General features: G+C 36.8%; 1 long non-coding RNA gene across 1 annotated transcript; it reads left to right on the forward strand.

The window, feature by feature from the left end:
- The first annotated feature begins 2,195 nt into the window (after positions 1-2,195).
- On the forward strand, positions 2,196-5,665 carry LOC138921019 (uncharacterized). Its single transcript, XR_011433178.1, has 2 exons — positions 2,196-3,708; positions 5,364-5,665. It is a non-coding gene; the product is annotated as an uncharacterized lncRNA (long non-coding RNA).
- The last annotated feature ends 3,879 nt before the right edge of the window (positions 5,666-9,544 follow it).

Genomic DNA, 9,544 nt, shown 5'->3' on the forward strand with positions numbered 1-9,544 from the left:
AATTTTAGAGCACATGGCATAGATACAGCTTATAAATAAATATACATATACAGTGTGTAGAGTAGGTAAACTATCTATGGTTTGTTTATTTCATGTGAGCACTTTCACTTTCAGAGGATACTTTTGATGCCTGTAGTAAGACCAAATTTTTAAGAGCGACTTCAGGTATTGTTGAAGACATTTAGCTACACCACTATTGTAGTCAAAGCTGAAAGATAGTAGACCATGAAAACACTCCATCTTTGATAGAAGAGTGTCCAAATAAGGATTTTATTTTGCATGTTCTATCCCCCAAATTGAAAAGTGGATGGAAAACAAGAATGATTTAAAATAAAACAATGCATTTTGATGCACCATCATTTTGACGCAACTCCTGCCAACCAGCCACATCAAAAAGCAAATAAACATGCAAAACACTTTCTTTTATAACCAAATAATATTCACAAGAGATATTTTTCCTTTATCCATACCTTAGTCCTCCACTCCTTTCACTGCATCCAAGTTTAATCTTTCCCCTCATCCTTTTCTTTGCTATTGTTAAACTAAAAAACTTATGGCAATAGGAACTGACCACAACAAAATTGTCAGTAACAAACTTACTGCAAACCTACTTTTTGTCCTTTGTGAGAGATTTTGTTAAAAAACAAAGTAAGTATCACTTACTAATAATATTAGAAGAGCTGGACGATATTTATTTCTAATTTAGTCCCTCAAAACTTGTTTATTTTGTATTTTGTATATTTCCCTTGATTATTGAAGGATGGTTTTACTTTCATATTATTTTTTGGTTAATCTTGGAACTTTTCACTACATTACCACCTGTTTTAACCTTTATAATGGCTTTTCCTCTCTAATTTACATTTAAATTTTTAGTCTCTATCAGAATTTACCCAGTGGGTTTCTAAATGTTTAGATAATCCATTCCAGATTTCATTTGCAAACAATGAAGAGCTACTTGAACCAAATAGTTCTGTGAGACACAGACAGTCACTGCTCTCTTATAAACTATGTAAACCAAAAATGTTTATAATGATGCTTGTTTGTCACTCCACATATATTTTTCAAACTAATTTAAATTATTTACATTTTTCTAAGTCTCTTTTTGAAAAGATGTAAAGAATGTGAATATTGCTTGGTATTTTAAGGGCTTTTACATGTCATAAGGCACAGAGCCTTGGAGCCAGTGGCAGTAAAGGGGAGATGGTGAAGTCTGGGGCAAGTCTGGGAGGGGGATCTGAAGCTGAAGCATGGATTACAGCAGTATTATCTCTTGCTTCCATTCCTTCACAGCAAACAGCAGTGAGGGTTACAAAGGTCTGGAATAGGCTCAGGTCAGGGATTGCGCAGAGATCTCTGCAGGGTACCACTGTCAGTACATTTTTCAAAAGCTGGAAATATAGTTTATTTGTTGACTATGAAGAATTGCCCCCAGCACCAGCGTGGCAGTATTAAAACTTGTGGTATATATTAAAATCACTTTATTTAACCAGGATAGGAGTTTATGTGGTTTTAATGTCATGATTGAATTGAATATGTAATTGGTGAGTGAAACGTAGAAATGTTCTTTTAAGAAATCTCCCCAAAAAGAGGGGCTGGCTCCGTGGCCGAGCGGTCAAGTTCGTGTGCTCCGCTGTAGGCGGCCCAGTGTTTCATTGGTTCTAATCCCGGGCACGGACATGGCACTGCTCATCAAACCACGCTGAGGCAGCGTCCCACATGCCACAACTAGAAGGACCCACAACGAAGAATATACAACTATGTACCAGGGGGCTTTGGGGAGAAAAAGGAAAAAATAAAATCTTTAAAAAAAGAAATCCCCCCAAAAAGAAATGTCATATATATTGATGATCAGGGAATTTTTTAAGATGAACAAAAGGTGGAGGAAGGGGAGAGAAAATAATCAAGAATTCAAGGACTTTAACCTAGATTCCTCGGCCCTTCTAGGAGGCCTGCAGCTGTGTTCCAGATCACAAGGAAGTGTAAGCAGGATGATACTTTCTTCCCCAAAAGCTGTCCATGCTTCATTCCCGGAAACCTGTGAATGTTACATCCCATTGCACAAGGGACTTTTGCAGATGTGATTAAGGGTATGGACTTTATAATGGTGAGATTGTCTTGGATTGTCCAAGTGGGTCCAATCTCATCACACGAGCTCTTAAACGTGGAAGAGGGAGGCAGGTCAGTGAGTCAGAGATGGGAGCACGAGAAGGATTGCTGGCCAACTGCTGGTTCCGAAATGTAAGGGACTGCAGGCAAGGACCAGAAAGAGGACTATAGGAAATGAGGGCATTCCCAGGTGACAGCCAGCAAGGAAACAGAGACTTCAGTCCTACAGTCTCATGGAACTGAATTCTGCCAACACTTGAATAAGCAAGGAAATGGATTCTCCAACTGGACCTATAGAAAGAAACACAGCCCTGCTCATAGCTTGGTTTCAGTCCAGGGAGATCCGTCCTGGGCTTCTACCCCAAGAACTGTAACATAATAAATTTGTGTTGTTCTAAGTCACTAAATTTATGGTAATTTGTTATGGCAGGAATAGAAGACTAATACACAAGGTTTCCTAAAATTGTGTGTAATATTTTGTATATTTGTGTGTGGGCATTTTTCTGATGAAAGAGGCTGTACATTTCATCAGTGTTTTAAGAGTCAATGACACACCAAAAAAAGCAAGAGGAATTGAACTCTGTTATCTTTTCCCAGATTGTAGCTTTAAAGACAATCTCACGCACTGTGAAAGCAGAATATTTTTAATTTCGCATATTCAACTGGGAAAAGCGTTGGGTGACAAACAACTGAATATAAGAACACTCAGCTTATTGTTCTCTTTTGCCTTGTCCTCTGTACCTCTAACCCAGGCAACATTTGGTGTTCATTTATTACGTCACCTATGGACTATGAGATATTGTGGTTACTCAGGGTGGACTGTGAGTTCCTAGAGAGCAGCATCTTTTTGTCTTGTTTTTTGCCTTTAGCTATCCAGAAACACTGTGCCTAGCAATGGTAAGTTCGATGAAAATATTCACATGATTGAATCAAAATGGTAAGGCTCTATCTCCAGACAGTGACCTGGACTACATACCATTTATGTTTGTTTTTTGTTGTTGTGGTTGTGGTGAGGAAGATTGGCCCTGAGCTAACATCTGTGCCAATCTTCCTCTATTTTGTATATGGGATGCTGCCACAGCATGGCTTGATGATGAGCAGTGTGTAGCTCCACACCTGGGATCCAAACCAGTGAACCGCAGGCCACAAAAGCAGAGCACATGAACTTAAACACTACACTACTGGGCCGGCCCCCTGGACTACATACCATTTGAAATTCTGTCCACACCAGTGACAAAATCCATATATTAACTTATTTTTTACACATCTAACTCACTATTCTCTGTAAAAAAAAGAAGAGTTCCCAGATTTCTATGGGAAAACTATCTCAGAGCCCTCAGATTGGTTTCCAAGATGAGAGTCCAGAGAGATGACACGGAAATATTGGTACAGGAGTTTTGACATTTTCCGTTCATCACCTTGACTCAATACGGAATGTTTTTGATTTCAGAATGGCCTGGATCCACCCAGGCTCCAGTGGAACACAGCTTCATATTCAGAAATGTAAATCAGAAGCTTAGTCATATTTATTAAACAAACCATTATGGACCAAACTTTATTTGGATAAACCACAAGATTCACAGATAGAAAGAAATCCTGGGGGTAAGTGAATATATTAAAAATTAAACAGGAGGAGGATGAGAATTTGATAGTCTCATTTTCTTACTGTTAGCTCAGAATGACTTGAAATTATGGAGTGACTGAACGCTGACAAACAACAGACCATAAGAGGAAGATGATAATTGACAACGTCTGTGCATGTGGTCATCTGCTTCATGTTCAGTCTTATTTAAATATTTTCACAGGATATCTGGAATTGAGGAAGAGTTAATCAAACGTGCAGAGGTTTCTCAATGTAGAGGTTCTCTGAGCACCCTGTACAGACGTAAAATGAGGGGGAAAAAAGCCTAGAGAACTTTGAAATACGGTGAGAAAAAAAAGAAAATGAGATTCAACTTGAAATAATGTGAGGGAGTGTGTCCATAGAAAAATAATGAAAAACAGATATTTGATGGAAGGAAGACAATTGGAAGGTAGTCAAAATAAACAGGACAGAGGGGAGAGGAGACTAGACAATAAATTAGATGAGATTGAAATTCTGTGCCAATTCAGGAAAAAAACTAAAAATCATCTTGATGGCCATGTAATGTTACCAAACAAGAAAGTACACCTGAACTAGAATTCGCTTGGAGACAGTGTTCTTTTTCTCTTTTTCTATGTTGAAGAACTCAGAGGAACTGGAAGTAATTCAAAAAAGAACAGCAAATACAATTAAGAGCCTAAATGGATTGATTTATATAGTGAGAGGGAAGAAATAAAATATGCAATCCTTGGCTAAAGACATCTAGAGAGAACATAATTGTCAAGTCTTTAAAGGATTTCTGTGCTAAGTCAATAGAGGCTGACTTTAGTTCAATAAAAGGGAATCTAGGCCGAAGCACAATGAGTTGAACGTAAACTCATGCCGAAAACATTTTCCCAATTTTGTTAATACCAAAATCTAAAGTGTTTCAAATGGTGCTGACTCAAAGGTCTGCTCTTGTTTTTGTTGATGTTTTTAACCCATTTTGAGACTTATGCTAAGTGACCTTGGAACACAATTGTTGGAAAATTCTTTAAACCCTGGTTGTTCTCTTTCTAACAGATTATCATTGCCCTTTTTGAGGCCTTACCTTCACAGCATATAAATAACTGCTGATTTTATAATCCTGGCTTTATAACAAGGCTTGCTATCTGGTAGGGCAAGCCCTCCTACACTGTCCTTCTTTAAAAAGACTTGGCTGTTGATTTTGTCTCTTTATACACACTCTGTGTACTTACCGATTTCAATAGATTAAACTATTGTACTAGCCTCCCAGGGCTGCCAAAGCGGAACATCATAGACTGGGTGGGGTACACAGACATTTATTTCTTTATTAAACAACAGACATTTATTTTTTCACAGTTGTGGAGGTTAGAAGTTCAAGATCAATTAGAAAAACTTCAATACATAAGACTATAGAATGATGTCTTCATGTATAGCATATTAACTTGAAAGACCATTATTAAGCCACTATTAAGAAAAATAGAATTGTTTAATTAGAAAAGCAGATTAAACATAACTCCAGTTATATTAAAATGATTATGTTAATGAGAGAAAAATGCATAACACCTATATATATGCATATCTGACCTATGATGGCTATTATTGTTATTTTGTTTGAATAGTAGAAAGTGGAAATCAAGGTATTTACTCCATTTGTTTTCTTTTTCCTTAGAATGCAACATTTTCATAATTTAAAAAATTTAATGCGCAAGAAAGAGACTTTGACTTCTCCATTTTTAAAAGTTAGTCTCTAGAAATGATTGAAGATAAACATAAAAATTTGACTTCAAGGATATTCTCTGTTGCAGTGAATGGATACAACCCAGATGTTCAAAAACAAGAAATAACTATATAAAATTTAGCACAAACATCCAATGGAACGCTATGCAATAATTAAAAATTGTATTTTATAATCATAATTTTTGTAATAAAAATATTCAAAATACATAGTTAAGTAAAAAATGTTTTCTAAAATTATGTGTGTGTGTCTTTGTGTGCATGTGTATGTGTGGAAAGATAACTCTCAGGGAGCTCATGAACAAAACTGTCATGGTTGCGGGGTGGTTACACATGGTCTCATCAACATGGACTTCCATTCACCAAGGCCCATCTGGCTACAGCCACTAATGAGTGCCCAAGTGACAACAACAGAAACCAGCACTGACCCCAGTAAGGCCCTATTGTCATGGAAAACCAACCAAACCACCTAATGGCAGGTTAATCACACTGAAAATGCTTATTATGGAAGGCAGTGATTTGTTTTCACTACAACATATTCTTGCTCTGAATATGGATTTTGCCTCTCTGTCTCCATTCTTTTGCTCCAAATATCTGTGGACTTACTAAGTGCTTTATTTACTTTCATGGTATTCCACACGGCACTGCATCTGACTAGGGAGCTAACTCTACAGAAACTGAAGTATGTCAATGGGCACATGCTTAAGGAATTCATTGCTTCCGGACGCCTTATGGAAGTCACTGTCTCCCACGACCCTGAGGAAGCTGGCATTACATATGGTGGAACAGACTTTGGGTGGCAATACTTTACAGGGCTGCAGTAATTTTGCCAGGATGTAATATATACTTTGAATCAGTGACCAATATATTGGTGCTGTTTGGAGATCCATTGGCCCAAGAATCAAAAGGTAGAAATCAGAGTGACTACTTTCACTATTGTCTATACGAGTCACTGATGGGATTTTGCTTCTTGTACCCTCAACTTGGGCTCTGCTTTTCTAGAAGTCTTGATTCCCAAAGGACAAATGCATCCACTAATGGACACAGCAATGATTCGATTAAAGTGGAAGCTGAGATTGCCACCTGGCCACTTGGGGCTCCTCCTCTGGACCATTGAATCAACAAGCAAAGAAAGAGGTGAGACTACTAGCAGGAGTGATGGAACCTGAGTATGAAGGGGACACATTGTTAATATACAAGGTAGAAACTGGTTTTTTCTACACGATGAGAGCAAGGAGGAGTCCATCTGGAATTTAGGAGATCTTCTAACTTCTGACTTAATAGTCCCATATCTTATGAAAAAAGCCCATAAAAAACTATAACAACCAGTACTGGCTTGTGAGAAATGAACGTTTGTTTCTCCCTACTCCGTAAGGAACCTAACCTCCCGAGGTGTTTGCTGAGAGCAAAAGGAATATGGAATGCGTGGGGCAAAAAGGAAGTTTATAATTATCAGTTGTGACCATTTGATCAGTTTCAGATGAGGACTGTAGTAGTTAAGTCTTTCTTTCTTGTTGTGTTCTCAATATATATGTTTGTCTTTATGTACGTGTGTTGTGTGTGTGTGTCAGTGTATTGACCAATTCTTTTTCTTTCTTTTATCCCCATTCCTTCTCCTACTATCTAACATTGGATATGTTAATAGAGATTAAACTTATATCTCAATATTTTAGTTACTGGATAGCAAAGCAGGAATATGACTAGAAGAGAAGTTAGTGTACATCGCCCAAAGATGGATAAAATGACATGGGACTTTGTGCATTCTTTTCTGGGGAGAGTGGTAGGGTTTATTGGTCTTGTTTTTGTACAAGGTATCATTGCATCCTATAGGCAAAAACCTGATTTTGTTGTTGTCTTCACTGGAAAGTTAACTATGGTTGGAGTAAGTATGTACTGATGCCATATGGACTATGCTAAATGGTTCTACTGACAACTTGGTTTAGTTGGAAACAGTGTTCTCAGTATCCCCTTCCTTGTACTGTTCTTAGTGAGAGCTGGCCAAACAAAGGACTTTTGTGATATTTGGCAGGCAGAATGAAGCAATGGCCATTACTGTTTGAAGGTCATCATGAGATGAGGCAAAAGAGAGACACAGGGCTAGCTGGTGGGTTGCAGCTTGTCTTCACTCTCTTCTGCTCTGCATCTGGGTCTTCTTCTTCATTGCTGGCCCTGCTGCCCCACAGTCACTACAAGCCCATCACCAGGGATGTGGCTGCAGAACCACGGAGGGAACAGCTCCCTGTGGGCTTGTCCAGCTACCCTTTCATGGTTCTCTTTCAGCAGCTAGATGTGCCAGACTGTTCACACGGACTGGTTGGTAACTCCTCTGATCTTCCAACTCCCCCTTTCAACTTTCAATTCCCCCCCACCCAGCTTCTCCCAACACTGTGTAAAGTCTAAAACCTATAATGACTTCTTTACCCCTCGATTCATACTGGTTTTTCTCTCCTGATGGAATCTTGACAGATAAAAGATGGTTTAAAGTTTTCTTTCCTTACGCTATCTTTCGCAAGGTTTACTATACATAGTAGACTGCCTTTGTAAAAAGAATTTGGAAGATTTCTTTCTATTTCATGTTCTGGAATGATGCAAATAAAATAGGCATCATCTTTTGAAGATGAAGATTTGATAGAATTCATGATGATGTCATCTTTGGCAAGTTGAGACATTTAGACTTTCAAGATTGTTTATATTTCATTTGATCCTCAACTACATCAAGATTTACAAACTTTTTTCATAAAATTGTATAAAATAGGTTCTCACAATTCACTTACGTTACTCTGTATCTTTGATTATTTTCCCATTATAATATTTCTACCTTTTTCTTCATTAGGTTGACCTCTGTTGTATATACATTATCACTGCTTTTCTAATAGAACCAACTCTTGCTTTTACTTATTAATTTGTAGAATTTTAGTTTATTACTGTTCTCTGTTTCATTCATTCATTAATATTTTTATTTTAAATAAGATAGTCTGTCATAATTGCTTAAGTTGGGTTTTTTTCTCTTTTCTAAATTTTTCATGAAATTTTTATTCCTTTTATTTTCAATATATCTTGTTCTTAATGCCTATTCAAGGTTCTGAATTTTCTTTTCTACTTTTGAGTAACCCACGGGTTCTGCAACGTAGTGTTATTGCTATTGACCTCTTTAAAATATTTTACATTTTGATCTTTTTATCTCAAGAGTTCTATGAAGGAGACTTTTACAATTCTCAAATAATAGCATTTTTGTTTTCTATATTTGTTATTAGTTTCTAATTTATTCACATTATAAGTTTAAAAAGATTAGAAACTTTATAGCTACTTTAGGAAAAGGAGATCTAATATGTAAATAATTGAGAACAAAAGAAACAAAATTGTATTTAGATCTATACCATACAAAAGTTTTCTAAACTTAAAAAATTAATTGAACATGTACATGAGAGGACATGCTTATAGCCTGTGAAAAATTGATATGGAGCAATCAAAACATACTGAAAAATTATTATTTTTTTTAAATATGAAGAAAAAATACTGTGGTTAATGAAGAAAAATAAGTCACTTGCAACATGTATTCCATACAACAACAGTCAATGCAAGAAAGCAATTTACAAATCACTCAGGGAAAGACATTTTGACTCACATTTTATCCAAGTCAAGGCTACATAAACACAGTGAGATATCCAAAAATTATGCCTTCGGACATGAGTAACAGAAAAACTTAACTTAAATTGTCTTAAATAATAGAGAGATATAACTGAAACGTTCACTGATTGGAAACCATCAATCATTGTTTAGTCAAGTCTCCAACTCCATTTCTCTGAGATTTTCTTGACTCTGTTCTCTCCGTGCTGACAACATCCATAGGCTGGTAGAAGATGCCTATAAAATCCCTAAGCCTCATTTCCATGCATATACGTTTTTATAGAAAAGAAGATTGCAACTGTTTTTACAGATGCTCATTATTAAGAATGAACAATTTTATTTCAAAAAAATCCATGTCACACTGAAGCTAAACTTGGTACTGTACTCATTCATTTAAAAGATGCCTCTTGACTGCTTATTTTCTTCCAGGAACTCTTCTAAGCATCTGAACCAATTCACACATCCAGGAGATTCTATGCACCAATTGGC

The sequence above is a fragment of the Equus caballus genome, chromosome 27 (assembly GCF_041296265.1).
Source record: "Equus caballus isolate H_3958 breed thoroughbred chromosome 27, TB-T2T, whole genome shotgun sequence".
NCBI lineage: Eukaryota > Metazoa > Chordata > Mammalia > Perissodactyla > Equidae > Equus > Equus caballus.